Source organism: Symphalangus syndactylus, chromosome 6 (genome assembly GCF_028878055.3).
Source record: "Symphalangus syndactylus isolate Jambi chromosome 6, NHGRI_mSymSyn1-v2.1_pri, whole genome shotgun sequence".
Taxonomy (NCBI): Eukaryota; Metazoa; Chordata; class Mammalia; order Primates; family Hylobatidae; genus Symphalangus; species Symphalangus syndactylus.
Window position 1 is genome coordinate 148,023,580 of NC_072428.2, and position 15,582 is coordinate 148,039,161.

At 46.7% G+C, this 15,582-nt stretch overlaps 2 protein-coding genes and 1 long non-coding RNA gene across 6 annotated transcripts in view; 1 reads left to right on the forward strand and 2 right to left on the reverse strand.

The window, feature by feature from the left end:
- The window catches only part of PTPRN2 (protein tyrosine phosphatase receptor type N2), a 987,645-nt gene that overhangs the window by 967,236 nt on the left and 4,827 nt on the right, over positions 1-15,582 (reverse strand). The gene's annotated exons all lie outside the window — the stretch shown is intronic.
- LOC134736933 (uncharacterized) overlaps positions 1-15,582 on the forward strand; it is a 147,344-nt gene that overhangs the window by 119,800 nt on the left and 11,962 nt on the right. The window lies entirely within an intron of this gene.
- LOC129476899 (uncharacterized) lies at positions 4,552-10,269 on the reverse strand. The gene is made up of 3 exons (XR_008655160.2): positions 10,231-10,269; positions 8,742-8,874; positions 4,552-5,467 (listed from the first exon to the last, which is right to left on the reverse strand). It is a non-coding gene; the product is annotated as an uncharacterized lncRNA (long non-coding RNA).

The window sequence follows — 15,582 nt, forward strand, 5'->3', positions numbered from 1 at the left end:
AGAGTCTCACTCTGTCACCCAGGCTGGAGTGCAGTGGCACAATCTCTGCCCACTGCAACCTCCACCTGCCGAGTTCAAGCAACTCTCCTGCATCAATGTCCCAAGTAGCTGGGATTATAGGGAGCCGCTACCACGCCCAGCAAATTTTTGTATTTTTAGAAGAGATGGTTTCACCATGTTGGCCAGGCTGGTCTCAAACTCCTGACCTCAAGTGATCCACCCACCTCGGCCTCCCAAAGTGCTGAGATTATAGGCATGAGCCACCATGCCCAGCCAAAAGATTGTTAAAGTTTAAAAAATAAATAAATAAATAAATAAAGTCTACAAAGGAGAAAAGATTTTTCATTTTCTTCTTCATTTTTTCTGAAGGGGAGGAAGGTAAGGAGAACAGCTCCCTGTGCTTCTAATTTAAGTATCTACATTTTCACAAGTCTCCGTTAACATAGCCAATCCTTAACAAAGGCTAGAACGTGGGACTGATCAAACATTAGAGAAAGCCCCGTTGCCCTCACGGGCCACCTGCCTGGCACACACCTGCATGCACTTCCCACATATTTATGGTGTTTATCCCAGCGTTTGCTGGGCTGGAGAACTGGCCATTCTGTCACCGTGACAAACAGGCCTGACGAGGCCAGCCGTGCCTGCGATTGCATTTTCCACTCTCCAAACAGAATCTATTAGACATGATGCAAGCAGAGTTTATTTTTAGGAAGGCTTTTCATTACAGTGATGTGAAATGTCAAGGCTGAGACTCGACAGGCTCTATGCAGACCTCCGGCTCCCACTCATTAAGTTCCTGCCACGTGCTGAGCCCAGGCTGGGCCCTGGACAACACAAGTAGGTTCCCAATTAACAGCCAAGTTAATTAACTGATTGGAAACACAGGGGAAAGCTGTCTTGGGCAGGGACATGGCCCTCGAGGAGCACGCAGGCTGAAGGGGTATGGGCATCGTGCCGAAAGGGGTACAGACAGCATGGTCAGGGGCTCTGCAAGGGGAGAGAACGTCAGGCCCAGTGAGCACTGGGGCTGCACCCCCCAACACCTGATGAGGGGCAGAGAAAACCAAATGGGGAACCCCCATCTCACCTCATCCACCCTTCCTTGCTGCCCAGGTGTGCAAGACAAGGCACGGGCCATCCCAACTCAAAGTCTGGCCTGGATACAGAAATGACCAACAGGCTAAGGACAGTCAGAAGCTGATGATGAGACTCTCCTTTATTAAAAACTCTTTTGCCTGGGTGCAGTGGCTCACATCTGTAATCCCAACACTTTGGGAGGCTGAGGCAGGCAGATCACTTGAGGTCAGGAGTTCAAGACCTGCCTGGCCAACATAGTGAAACCTCATATCTATTAAAAATATAAAAATTAGCTGGGTGTGGTGGTACATGCCTGTAGTCCCAGCTACTTGGGAGGCTGAGGCAGGAGAATTGCTTGAGCCCCAGAGGCAAAGGTTGCAGTGAGCCAAGGTCACACCACTGCACTCCAGCCTGGGCAAGAGTGAGACTCTGTCTAATAATAACAATAATGTTTTAAATTGTATACCTGCAAACAGTATCTAGCTCAACTTCCTCATTTCAAGAATGGGGAAACTGAGATGCAGAGAAAGGAGATGAACTGCCCAAGCTCACACACAATATAGCAAAGCCAAACTTTTATATGTCACTCCCAGAGGCGGTAGGAACATCACATGCTTCCTTTTGGAGTCCTTGGTTTAGAGAAGAAAAAAAAAAACAGCTTTTAAAGTAGATTTCCTTTTTTTGAACTACTGAGGAAATCTGAAGGAAAAGAGGGTCTTCAAATACTGGGGTAAATCATATGACTGACTTGTATTACACAAAGTTGAGATTTATAACAAATACTCTAAACAAGTACTCCTGGAGCAAACAGCTTTCACCTATCACACTTTACAGAAATGTTCTTTAAAATAGTGGTTTCTATTTTTTTCTGTCTTTTTAATTTCACAGACTAATAATCTTTTTTAACAAACTGAGGTAACCTATATGTAAAGTTGCCAAATCTTTATGTGTGTAACTAAAAATGTTTAAATAAAAAAAAACTTTCCTATCACACTTCTTTTAAAAATTACTAACATTAAAAAATATTCCTCCAGGCACGGGAGCTTACACCTGTAATTCCAACACTTCAGGAGGCCAAGGTGGGAGGAACACTTGAGCCCAGGAGTTTGAGGACAGTCTGGTCAACATAGTGAGACTCCAACTCTACAAAAAATACAAAAATTAAGCAGGTGTGAGGGAGTAGGCCGGTGGTCCCCGCTCCTGGAGAGGCTGAGACAGGAGAATCGCTGGAGCCCAGGCGTGGGAGGCTACAGTGAGCTGTGACCATTTGGCTGCACTCCAGCCTGGGCAACAGAGCAAGAGTGTGTTTCAAAACACATATAACTAACTGTACATGTATGTATCTGAAATCTCAGGAATTCAGGTATTTTAAGGGGAATACATCTGACAATAGGAATGCGTCTCTGCAGCGTTTCCACGGGTTGACTGGCGCTGGCCGTGCCCTGGAGACTCCTGGCCCAGGTAGGCCCCGTGTCCCTGAGCGAACGCACCGGCTTTGGGTTGTAAACCAGGGAGTTTGGACTTAATTCCCAGAACTCAATCACCACTGAGCGACCTCAAAAAAGATCAGGCGTGGGCCTCACAGAACGAGGGCCAGACCCAGATGTGCCTGCCCGGGCGGACGAGACTCCCAGAGACCCTCCCCGGGGCGTCACAGCAGAGGAAGGCTAGGAGCTCGCGCACGCCACGCTGTGGGGCCGAGGGGTCCGGCTCTCAGGGTCCTGCTCTTAGGGTCCTGCTGGGCCCCTCGCCAGGAAGAGGCGACAGGGAGGCAGCAGCTGCCAGCGGCCTCGTGGGCGCCACTGACAGGAGCGCGGGGCCCAAGGCTGCCCAACAAGAACTCGGGGCACGAGGCCGCCTGACAGGAATGCGGGGCGCGAGGCGACCCGACAGGAACGTAGGGCGCGAGGCCGCCTGACTGACAGGAACGCGGGGCACGAGGCCGCCTGACAGGAACGCGGGGCGCGAGGCCGCCTGACAAGAACACTGGCGCGAGGCCGCCTGACTGACAGGAACGCGGGGCGCGAGGCCACCTGACAGGAACGCGGGGCGCGAGGCCGCCTGACTGACAGGAGCGCGGGGCGGCGCCCTCCTGCTCTCCCTCAGCCTCGCGCCCTGGCCAGCGGGTGCCGCTCGCAGACGGGGGAGCCCAGAGCCCACGCGCCAAGGCCGCGAGGCCTTTCCTCCCTCGCGTTCCCTCTGGCACGTCCTCCACCCGTTTCCCCCAGGCAGGGGAAAGCCCCGAGAAGCCGCCTCCGGGCGGAGGCCGGGCCCCAGGCTCTCCACGGAGCCGTCTCCAACCCCTGCAGGCCGACCTGGGCAGCCAGGCGGGGAACGTGCAGCCAGAGCCGGGCTCCGTGTCCTTCCGCAGACACAGTTCCGGGCTCCGTGTCCTTCTGGAGGCCGCTCCTTGGCAATGGTCCTCGCCCTGAGCAGCGCGCCGGGGTATAAGGGACCCCCTCAGAGGCCTCCACCCCACACTCCATCGCGCTCTGCCAACGGGGACCAGGTGTTTTGCTGAATAAATAAATTAATACATAATAAAAGGCTGCGTGCAACCAGATCAGGACAGAACCGAGCGCCCTCGAGCACCCTCTCCCACCATCCGTCCTCACAGACGGACTCTGCACCATGAGAAAGCGGCTTCGGCAGCTCTGACCCCTCAACTGACGCGTCTGCCCGCGGTGGGTCCTGATCCCCCGGCCGGCTCTGCCACTGAAGACTCTCCCTGTGTCCTCCGTGCCCCCTGAGTGGCCTGCTAGCCCGCTCTCCCACAGCGTCTCCTTGATGTGAGATGTTACCTGGCTTGCCGTGGAATGTTTCCGCTGTAACACGTGTATACTGGCTCAGCACGTGGCTGGGTACGTTTTGCAACACGGAGAGCCCGCGGAGAGGCTTGAGCCTGTGAGCCCCGGTCTCCGACCACGGACTGACCAGGAAGCACCGGGGAGAACCGCCTCCTCAGGAACTCCGTGGAGCTCATGGCTTTTGTGACTGAGACTAAAAGCATCCATAAAAGCCCGACATTGTGGAAAGACACAAACGTGCGTGGACCTGGTTATCTTTGGCCTTCCACTGCTCAGAAGCCCATCCCTGCAGAGCAAAGCCCGGGGCCCGGTTGGCAAAGCCACACACAGGAGCCTTCCCAGCAGCCGCCGCCATGGCTGACGCACTGGCTGGAGCCTCACCGGACACTCCACCTGGTGCCTCTTCAGTTTTTAATCCATTCTGTTTTATTTCATTTGATTTTATTTCATTTTATTTCCAAGCCCTGTGGCAGGGCTTGGAATTTTTTTGTTTTTGTTGTTTTTTTTTTAAATTTTGCCGTGTGTTGGCACACTTCATGAAAAGCACCTATTTCTGGCGGGCACAGTGGCTCACGCCTGTAATCCCAGCACTTTGGGAGGCTGAGGTGGGTGGATCACCTGAGGTCAGGAGTTCGAGACCAGTCTGATGAAACCCCATCTCTACTTAAAAAATACAAAAATTAGCCAAGCATGGTAGTGGGCGCCTGTAATCCCAGCTACTTGGGAGACTGAGGCAGGAGAATCGCTTGAACATGGGAGGCAGAGGTTGCAGTGAGCTGAGATCGCATCACTGCACTACAGCCTGGGTAACAGTGAGACTCCAACTCAAAAAAAAAAAAACAAAACACCTATTTCTTTTTTTTTTTTTTGGAGCAGGAGTGAAAGTTGATTAAAAAGCTTTAGAGCAGGAATGAAAGGAAGGAAAGTACACTTGGAAGAGGGTCAAGCAGGGGACTTGAGGGATCAAATGCATGGTTTGACCTTTGACTTGGGGTTTTATATGTTGGCATACTTCTGGGGTCTTGCGTTACTTCTCCCCGGATTCTTCAAAAGGCACCTATTTCTTAAGGATCCAAAAAGATAAGAGCCAATTTCATTGCTGCTGTTTCCATTTCTTGACAAAAATTAGGAAACACAACAAAATAAATATCCATGGAATAAAAATGGTGCATTTATTCACCAAAGTCTTATCACACGTGGAGATGAATAAGAACTTCCCGAGCCAAGAACAGTATATATGACATGGAAAATTCTCTAGAGTTATTAAGTGAATTAACCTAATGAAATTCTACTATAAGATAAGCACTAGGAATGCACTGGAAAGAGAAAGGTACTAGTGAGCTTCTGGAAGCACAGAAGGTTCTGAAAGGCAGGGAAGGTTCCAGAAGGCAGAAAAGGTTCAGGAGCTTCTGGAAATCAGGGAGGGTTCTGGAGGGCAGGGACTCTGTCTTGCTCGTGTTTGCAAGTCCAATGACTAGCACATAGTAGATATTCAGTACAATGTTCTGAAAAGAGGTTTCTCTGTCTGGCTGTCTAGTTGGGTGGAAACCTGATCCTCTTCGTTCACAGTGAGATAGAGGAAACTGAAAAGGATAAACATATGAATTCCCCTCAAAATGTTGTTTTGTTTGGTAGTGGGTAGTGATGTGAACAACTGTGGGGTTAACTTGAGGCTCTAGTTATGCTACCTCCTCCAGAGAAGATCCACTTTGCCCCACCTGGCGGCTGAGGATTCCAGCAGCCCTGACAGCCCTGACCCACCAGGGCACTGAGCCAGCTCTGTGCCTACGAAGACAGCTGTCTGCTGAACCCTTTCTGGGTGCAGCCTGCTGGGTCCTAACTCAAGTCTCTGAGGCATACCAGGGACCTCTGCCCAACAGCTCTCCAAAGCTCCTGATCAGGACTGGCTGACACCTCTGGAAAACAGTGACCCTAAGTGCCACATCCCTGCCCTTCTCCTGGGTCTCTGCCCTCTGACTCATCACTGTGATCCTTCATATAGTTCATACATTTTGTCCAGATCTGTTTTCGGTGCCAGGGTCATTGACTCCCTTAGTCCACCACTACTGGACAAGCCACTCAGAGATCTTTGCCACTTAAATTGCTTTACACTTTGTTCTTCAGTAGAAAATTATTAAGCTGATATAGGAACAGCAGTTTCTAAATAAAGATGAGACTATAGTACATATTATCAGCCCACTGATTTTGCCCGTATAGTAAGCTTGCAAGTATGAGTTTATACTTTCTGAATGATTTACATTTTATTCCAACTAAATAAATAAATCTCACTCCATGACATTTTCTAAGCTGAGGAATAGTTGTTAATTCATTTTGAAATGTTCTTAGACTAAGAATCTAAATTTAAAATAGTAATTTAGCATGATGCATGATGAATGGACAAGAGTCTTCTGAGGCACACAGTAATGTATTTTCTTCCCTCATTTTACTTTTATAAAAATACTTAATGGGAATTAATGATCATCCTCTGGTACAGATGCCTCATCTGATCATCAACTAACACTTTATACCCAGCTAAACAACTCAAGATGTTCAGAGAAATGGAGGGGGAATGGGAAAGGGAATCTGCTTCCTAGAAATGCAGAAAACATCAACTTTGGGTGCTGAGGAGGCCAGAATAGATTTTTAGATAAAGTCAAGCAATTTTCAGAAAAAGATTATGTTACTTGTGAAGAGTCATACGTTGGTATCAATTTTAAAAATAAAGAGTCAGCATAGGGGTCTTCAATCCAATCCTAGAGTAACAGAGCTAGAAGCAGTCTGGAGGAGTGACCACTTCTCCTTTCTGACTGCCAGTGCTCACCACAGCTTCATGTCTCTGGGGTTCGTTCCTTGAAAATCAACCAACCAAGAGCTCAGGTCTCTGAACAGGAAGGTCAACAGCAAGTCACTCCCCATGCCTGGGTCTGAATGTCCTTATGTGGAAGTTACTTATGAATCGATGAAACTGGACCAGGGACTCTTTTCCAGCTCTGAGAATCTGTAATTGATGTATTCATTTACTCAGCAAAAATTACTCAACATATATATTGAGATATGCCCACCCTTAGATGTCCTACAAATTAAGCTTGATATATGGGCTAATGCTGGAGCCCCACGAGACCCCACAGCAAATGGCCTCTTGGGGTCTGGTGCCAGAAGAGTGGGCCCCCTTGTGTCATTCTCAAACTATGCTGCAATTTCCATGGGCCTGTGAAGAGATTTATGGATTAGGTGACCCATTTTAACTATACGTAATCCAGAGATTTGAAAAGATTCTCAGAAAGGAAATACAAGAAAATCTGTACTTCCAATGGGAGCTCTTCTTTAGACACATTTTGAAGTGGAAAGCATCATATTTAGACTCACAAGAAGGCAACTAGAAAGATTAAAAATCATCCTTCGAACTTTCTCAATTATAGATTTATGCATATTTTCAGTAGTGATGTGCACTGTTCTCAGCACATATTGTGCATCGAGACAGCAAATAACCATAGATTGAAGCTCTCCAGATTAAAGACACTTAAAAACTAAGTATCTAAAATGTTATTAATCACATTAATAAAAATTTTAGTGAATACAAAGAAGTTTTTGTATCTTCAAAATATTTTAATCATTAGTGATGTTTAATTTCTCATTCTCTTAAATTTGTTTTGAATTTTTTATAATAAACATACAATGAGTTCAGTGGAGCACATATATAACTTGTAAATAAGAGTATGTATCTGGTAAATAAATGCACATTTCTGTTGGTGGCGCCATCAGACACTGAGACACTGAGAGGAGGGGCCACAAGGGGGATGAGGCAGAAGCCTCCTGCCAGTGAGGGCCCAAGAGCCCTGCCCAGGGCTTGGGCTTCCTTCCTAAGGTCATGTATGGGGCAGCTCCGGCAGAAGAGTGATAGGATCAGACTTTCAGTTGTGGCAGTTACTCTAGCCAGAACTGGAAGGTGGCATGGAAGGGGCCAATACTTCTTCCTTTCTTTTAAAGTTTGTTCTGCCATAATTTAAGCCAAATTATTCCTCTGCTACATGTGAGGACTGCATGCCCGGCAGCTTCCTCCACATGCATCAGGCTGCTGGACGGGCCTTGCTGGCACACTGGGTGGGTGGCTCCGTGGAGTGTCCTGCCTACTGCAGGATGTCGAACAACGTCCCTGTCTGCCATCCACCTAGTCCCAGCAGCATAGGTGACAGCCACTGATCTACACGGCAGAACTGGCCACCACCAGACTACTCACCCTCTTCTCCTTCAGGCTGCAAATTAAAACAGACTTCCATCCTTTCTTCAAAGGACATATTTTTCTTCCCTTTTGTCATTTATTTTACACAGGAAAGTAGCATCTTTTAATAGTCTAGAAGAACTATTTCAACATTTGGAACATGCTAACAATATACCCACACATGGCAGAATCTTTCAAAATGAGCCTTTGATTTTGGAGTTAGTACTTGTTTTATCTACAGTCTTTGTCAAACATGGTATCTTATGTGAAATCACCTGTAACAATCTGGGACATTCTTTTTTTTCATAGTGCTTGCCTTTAAACTTACCCTGAATATCTGACATTCTTTCAGAGTGCTATGAAAAATATTAAATCATTAAACAAATGTTATATATTCTTTAAAAGTACCAATAAACCAAACACGTCACTTTTTAACATTTGCTATTGACTGATATTGTCAATAATGTAGTTGGCTAGCCCCATAAGATGGGCTTTACTTTTTATCACCGCTCACTGTAGCCTCAAACTCCTGGGCTCAAGTGATCCTTCTGTCTCAGCCTTCCAAGTAAGTGAGACCACAGGCGTGTGCCACCAGGCCCAGCTAATTTTTTACATTTTTTGTAGAGATAGAGTCTCACTGTGTTGCCCAGGCTGGTCTCAAACTCCTGGCCTCAATCAATCCTCCCGCCTCAGCCTCCCAAAGTGCTTGGATTACAGGCATGAGCCAATGTGCCCGGCCAGGTTTTACATCTATATTTCACCCCTCAGAACCTGTGGAGGATACAAGAGGCGTATCTACATAAGTATCCAAATTTTTCACAAAATTGCACCTTTTTATTCTCTCAGAAGGGCACTAAATCAACACATCTCTTGAGAACTACATCTTACTTCCCAAAGAGACAAAATAGATATAACCAATAATAATTTTGTATTATTAGAAATTATAATAAAAATTTAAAAATAAGTAGATTGTTTTATAGAAAACTAAACCAAGAATCTAATCTTCATTTTTAAAAATATTTTCCAGTTAAAAACGTTTCCTTTTTCAAGTGATCATTGTTAAGCTCACAGCAATGAAAAACTCAGAAAAAAAATGTTCTCTGAGTTTGCAACATCCCCATTCCATGTGCTGTCAATACTTTCCCCGCTGGAAGAGCCTGCCTCTTACCCCAAACAAGCAACAAGCAGGAACTCCCAGGCCTGGGTGGGGTGTGTCCCCTGGTGTGGTCACTCAGACAGAGCTGTGTGTCTGCAAACACACCAAGTCACTCACAGCCAGGCACTGCCAGCCCGGGCCGCCTGCACAGCGACCCTGCCAGGTTCATGCAGAAGAAGCCATTTTCAGGCCACACTGGTTTTGCAAGAATGAACATCTCTGTAAAGTTCTGCTTCTGATGTCACAGTTTCTCTATTCCACACAACTCTGCCTCAAAGCCTTTTTTAAGCACATTCCAGGCACAAGTTTGAGCCAGAAAAAGGGCTGAAAACATGAGGGGCCCTCTCGGGACAAGCCCCAGAGCCCACAGCCTGCACTACCAGGGCTTTCCACAGGGACACGGGGACTGCTAAGGAGCCTCCCACCAGCACCTCTGCGTACCTCTCCCATAGAGGCCTCTGGGGAGTAACATGCTGCTGATCTGAGTGAACATGAGGAACAGGAACACAGCACGAAGGTCCCACAGAAGCACAGCATGGGGAGCCATGGCTGACAGCCAGTGGCCAAGACAGAGGTTCTGGAGCAAGATGGAAATGCACAGGGCATCTGGCTCCCAACCCTGCCCGATGCCACAGACAGCATGGGGCCTGCACAACACTGAGGGCTCCCCACCCTGCCCGATGCCACAGACAGCATGGGGCCTGCACAACACTGAGAGGTCCCCACCCTGCCCGATGCCACAGACAGCATGGGGCCTGCACAACACTGAGGGCTCCCCACCCTGCCCGATGCCACAGACAGCATGGGGCCTGCACAACACTGAGAGGTCCCCACCCTGCCCGATGCCACAGACAGCATGGGGCCTGCACAACACTGAGGGGTCCCCACCCTGCCCGATGCCACAGACAGCATGGGGCCTGCACAACACTAAGGGCTCCTAAGAAAGTCCAAACGGCAAAGTGAGCACTCACCTTGTCTTCATTTCCTCTAAGAGGAAGACTGTTGTAACCTGATAAAACAGACAGATAAAGGATAGGACGTGACCACAGGAATGGGGTCCACCAGAGCCACCGATCCCCAAGTATGGGATGTGATGACAGGGACAGGGCCCATCCAGAGCCCACAGGTCTCCTTTTGGGAATCTGACACAACCCTAAGTGGATGGAGTAAGGGAAATGGCCCTGTGCAAACTCTGAATAGTGCACTGGGCCCTAACACAGACCCTGCACTGCCCGGCCACCTCCCTCTCCCCTTGCCATCCCCACAGGACAGGAAGATAGGCACAGCAAGACTGCCCACCCTTACTCTGCAGGCCAGAGGGCAAAGCAAGCCAGCCACTCACCTCACTTCAGAAGAGCAAAGGGAACAACACCCCCCCGGCAAGCTCGTTGAGAAGACCAAAATTCAGGCACTTAAAAACAGTGTATCCTAGACATGCCAAGTATACTCAAAAACGTGCTCTGGATTTTGCATTTATCAAATATTACATAATAAAGCATTTTAAAAGAAAGTGTTTAGCATATCTAAGAAAAGGGTATGTACTATCTCTTTTTATTATACTTTCTACTCAAACTTGTAAGAAATTTGTATGAATATTATTTAAGTCACTTTTTTTTTTTAGATTCCAGGGGCCAGGCATGGTGGCTCATGCCTATAATCTCAGCACTTTGGGAGGACAAGGAAGGAGGATCACCTGAGTCCAGGAGTTCAGGCCAGGCATGGTGGCACATCCCTGTAGTATCAGCCACTCAGGAGGGGAGAAACACTTGAGCCCAGGAGTTCAGGGCTGCAGTGAACTATGACTATGCCACTGTACTCCAGTCTGGGCTATAGAGCCAGACCATGTCTCTGTGAAAAAAAAAAAAAATCATAGATTCAAAGGGTACATGTATATGCAGGTTTGTTACGTGGGTGTATTGAGTGATGCCAACTATTGGGTTTATAATGATCCTGTCACCCAAATGAGGAACACAGTACTTGGTAAGTAGTTTTTTGACCCTTGGCTCCTTCCTCCCTCCCCTCTTTAGGCATTCCCAGTGTCTATTGTTCCCTTAAGTCCCACTTCCTTTTTTGTTTTTTTTTTTTTTTTGGTGATTGTTGTTGTTGTTGAGACAGAGTCTCCCTCTGTCACCCAGGCAGTAGTGCACTGGCGCAATTTCATTTCACTGCATCCTCCATCTTCCAGGTTCAAGTGATTCTCCTGCCTCAACCCCCCAAGTAGCTGAGATTACAGGCACCTGCCACTACAACCAGCTAATTTTTGTATTTTTAGTAGAGACGGGGTTTCACCATGTTGGCCAGGCTGGTCTTGAACTCCTGACCTCAGATGATCTGCCTGTCTCAGCCTCCCAAAGTGCTGGGATTACAGGCATGAGCCACTGTGCCCGGCCAAGTCCCATTTCTTTTATTCAAGGGCTTTACAGTCATCGAAGGGATGATGTGAAATAAACTCCAAAGGGCTGTCACCATCAGTTACTCTCATCATCACAACAAAATCAGGCCTCATCCTTATTGATGTAACCTGTTTGGATATGCCTATTAAGAAATATAAATGATATTACTCTTTAAAAGGTAATGGCAATGCTTTTGCAATAATCTCTATTGTCAGTTCATCTGAGACTTGGATTTTCTAAGGTAATATTGTTTCTAACAATAACAATATTCCATCCTGTCAGCCACCACCTCCAACATTAACTGTAGAAACCTGGAGCGTCCAAAAATAACAACCACTAGGACTTATCAGAAACTCTGTGGTTACCAAGGACTCTCCCACTCATCTCAGGTAGTCCTCTCAAAAACATGAAGAACCAGGTATTTTGCTCAAAGTATAAATCCAGAGAGATTATAGGTGAAGTCCTTCCATTTCTCTTGACTTCTAATATGAGTGCAAGTGCAAACTGTAAAGATTATCTGATTGGAAAGATAAGGTGACCTCTCAATCTGTCAACACACTGCATGGAAGCAGTACTGTCGTTTAATTTGTGCTCTTGAAACATAGCCACATATTCCCTACCATATTTGCAGAAATCACCTGCAGTTTCTGACTCTGCTAGAATCCTCTTTCTATTTCAGTGAAAAAGCCCAATTTCTGTTACCTTAACTGATCATAATTTCATGTTGGCTATTTCATAGAATCAAGGACCATAACAGCATAACAAAGCGGGCACATGGATGCCACAAGGCTTCCACCACAAGAATGGGTGCTGCTCCATAGGAACTGATGGCTGTGCTTCCCATAGCAGCTCTAACCACAGCTGTATCTCAGCGCAAAACACTCAAATCAGATGGAAGTCCAGTGGTCTCAACCTTGGCCTGTTTTCAGGCAAAGCAGAGAAAGAGATTCAAGAACACTTGGTAAAAGAGATGTGAGGGACAAAATGGACTTGAGGTGGGAAGTCATCAGACAGCAGCTCCTGCCACTGCTTCACCTATGTTCCATCCCCTGCCTCCGGCTAAGAAATGGAGCTTGCACTGGTGTGCACAGTTGAGTCCACTAGAAGAGCGGCTATTTCAGAGAATGTACACATTGTGGAGTCAGCCTCAAATTGTACCACAGATTAACTGCTGCTTTGAGCTGGATTAAAATCACGGCCTCTGACTGCCAATTTTATTAGTGGCCCCATCCATTTACAAGTTGAACGTATTTCACATTTGGAACCAGAATTCACTTGCATGATTAACATGAAGTCCTTTCCCTTTGGAAACCAGGTCAGCCTTCCTCCTTCTGAAAATTCCTTCCGCCAAACAAACCATTTATGAACACACCCTTTGTGCTGTATACAGAACACTGCATCAGAAGCCTTTTCAAAATGAGCTTTCAGAACCACGTGGTGACGGAGCGCCCATGTCACATGACAGAAAATTCTACTCTTTCCCTTCACCAGCATAGTTCAGAAAAGAGCAGGGAGTCCCTGAACCACCCCCCTGCCTGCTTGCCACTCGAAACATCAAACCTAAGCAGAACTACTCTTAAATAAATGTTCTTAGGAAAGTAATCCCTCTCTCATCCCTTATTCTGAAGTGGGTTTTTGTTATGACAAGTCTGAGATGAGAGCTCACTTCTTTGGTGTTTGTGTCACCACATTTTTAAAAACCTGATAGAAGCCCAGAAAGCATTCAGCACATAACATTTTTATGGACACATCAAGTAGTGAATCCTACGGGTGGCATTTTCATTCCCTGCCATTATGGGAAGGTCAAAAGTCTCCAAAAATAAGTCGTCCATTTCCAAACATCAAAATTCCCTCAGAGAGGCACACCAAATATTTGAATCTGATACCCAAAACAAAACCCAACTCAGAAAATCAATCCCCTGCTGGTGCCAAAGAGCACTTTAAAATCTCCATGGCCTGAGGTTGAGAAGCTCCTAGGAGAAAGGCAGTTTGACAAGTGAAATGGTCCCCACTCCTGTAAGAACGAGACAGATGTCCTTGTTCTGCGCAACCAGAGACATGTTCTGGCAGCATGTAGAATCCTCAGCCCATACTGGGATGACCACTGGGAGAGAAAGGAGGCTCCAGAGACCTAGGACCCCATGCCAGGACTATCCGCCGGGTGTCCTGTGGTACATTCCTTAACCACTCTAAGCCTCAGTCTTTCCATCTGTAAATTGAAGATAGAAATACCTATATGGGTTATTCTGGGGAATACATGTCAGCGCACATGGAAGGCTCAGGGGTTCAAGATTTAGGGGTACCCAGAGGTACAGGGATGGGAGAGGCTGTCACTGTGAAGGGAGCACACTGGGACGTTTTGGGGGTGACGGAATGATCCATACCCTGACAGAGGAGGTGGCCACCTGAATCTATATGTAACACAGTACACCAAAAAAGTCCATTTTACTTTATGATAATTTAAAATTAAATTTTAAAAAGAAAGCTCCAGAATCGGTTTTGTAACTATTCGTTCATCCCCTGTCACCTGCCATGGCCTCGAATCACCCTCACAAGACACAGTCCTAGTCCTGGCACTACCCAGGGAATGCCCTTGGTTTTCTGAATCCCAGTTAGGACTATTGGAGGGAACAGACAAAAACAAAGGAAGTGAAATGCCCTCTTACCACCTCCAGAGATGAGAGTTAACACTGAGTAACTGTCACCAAACACTCATCATCTCTTGTTTCTTTTCGTTACACACACAGAAGCCGTTCAAGACAAATGCAGCTCGGTAGTCCGAGGTCCAGTTTTCCAGCCGCCTGCAAGAGCCACCCACTTACCAGCCTCGTGAGGCAGAGTGACAAACAAAAAAGGTATTTAAAATGTGCAGAAGCAGGTGTTTCCAAGGGAGCCTCACCCATTTTTACTTCCTGTTCTAGGTATTTAAATAGTGGCTGTGGCAGAGTTCTTAGAGATAACAGGAATTAAAAGAAAAAAATGCCCTTCCTTCAACACACTGTTTCCACACTGTTTCCAAGCAGCAGAAAAGTGGATTAACTGTTTTCTGCTTCTCAGGTTTTCTGGCCTTCTATCAACTAAGATTAAAAAATAAGTCCAGCTGGGTCTACATTTATGAAGGTCAGCTTAAACTAATGTGGAAAGAGCTGCCAGGTGCTTTTATGTGGTGTGGAGGGTTATCTGCCATGAATTTAGCTGTTTGCTTTCTCTGAGAAGTGGAACATCATGTCAGGGAAGATAAGAGAGGTTCTTAGCTGAGGTGCATCTGGCCTTCATCTCTTGGGATTCGGCTGGATGAAAACCCTTTCTGCCATTTCTTAAGCTTTTTCTGCACCTCTCCACACACAAAGAATCCTTAAGCCTGGTCGGGCACAGTGGCTATGCATGTAATCCCAGCACTTTGAGAGGCCAAGGCAGGAGGATCACCTGAGGCCAGGAGTTTAAGACCAGCCTGGGCAACATAGCAAGAACCTCATCTCTAAAAAGAAAAAACAATTACTCATTTTTAATTTTTTTTTTGCTCGTTTTTTAGTTATTATATTTATTCATGAACCCAAACTAAGACAAAACTTTTTTTAATTAGCCTGGTGCAGAGGCATGTGCCTGTAGTCCCAGCTATTCAGAGGCTAAGATGGGTGGATTGCTTGAGCCCAGGAGCTCGAGGCTGCAGTGAGCCATGATCGCGCCATTGTACTCCAGCCTGGGTGACAAAGTGAGACTCCATCTCAAAAAAAAAAAAAAAAAAAAAAAAGAATCCTTAAACTGGTAATATTTGCAATATCCAGGCATATCTTAGATATCTGTCACCCAATGCCAGGGAGCTATTATTAGTTTGGGCCACGTTTGGCTGCAAACACTTTTTCATAAGGAATTTGAAATTCTAAGGTAACCCTCCAAGAGGCAGTGGTCATGGCTCGCCGCAAATCCAGT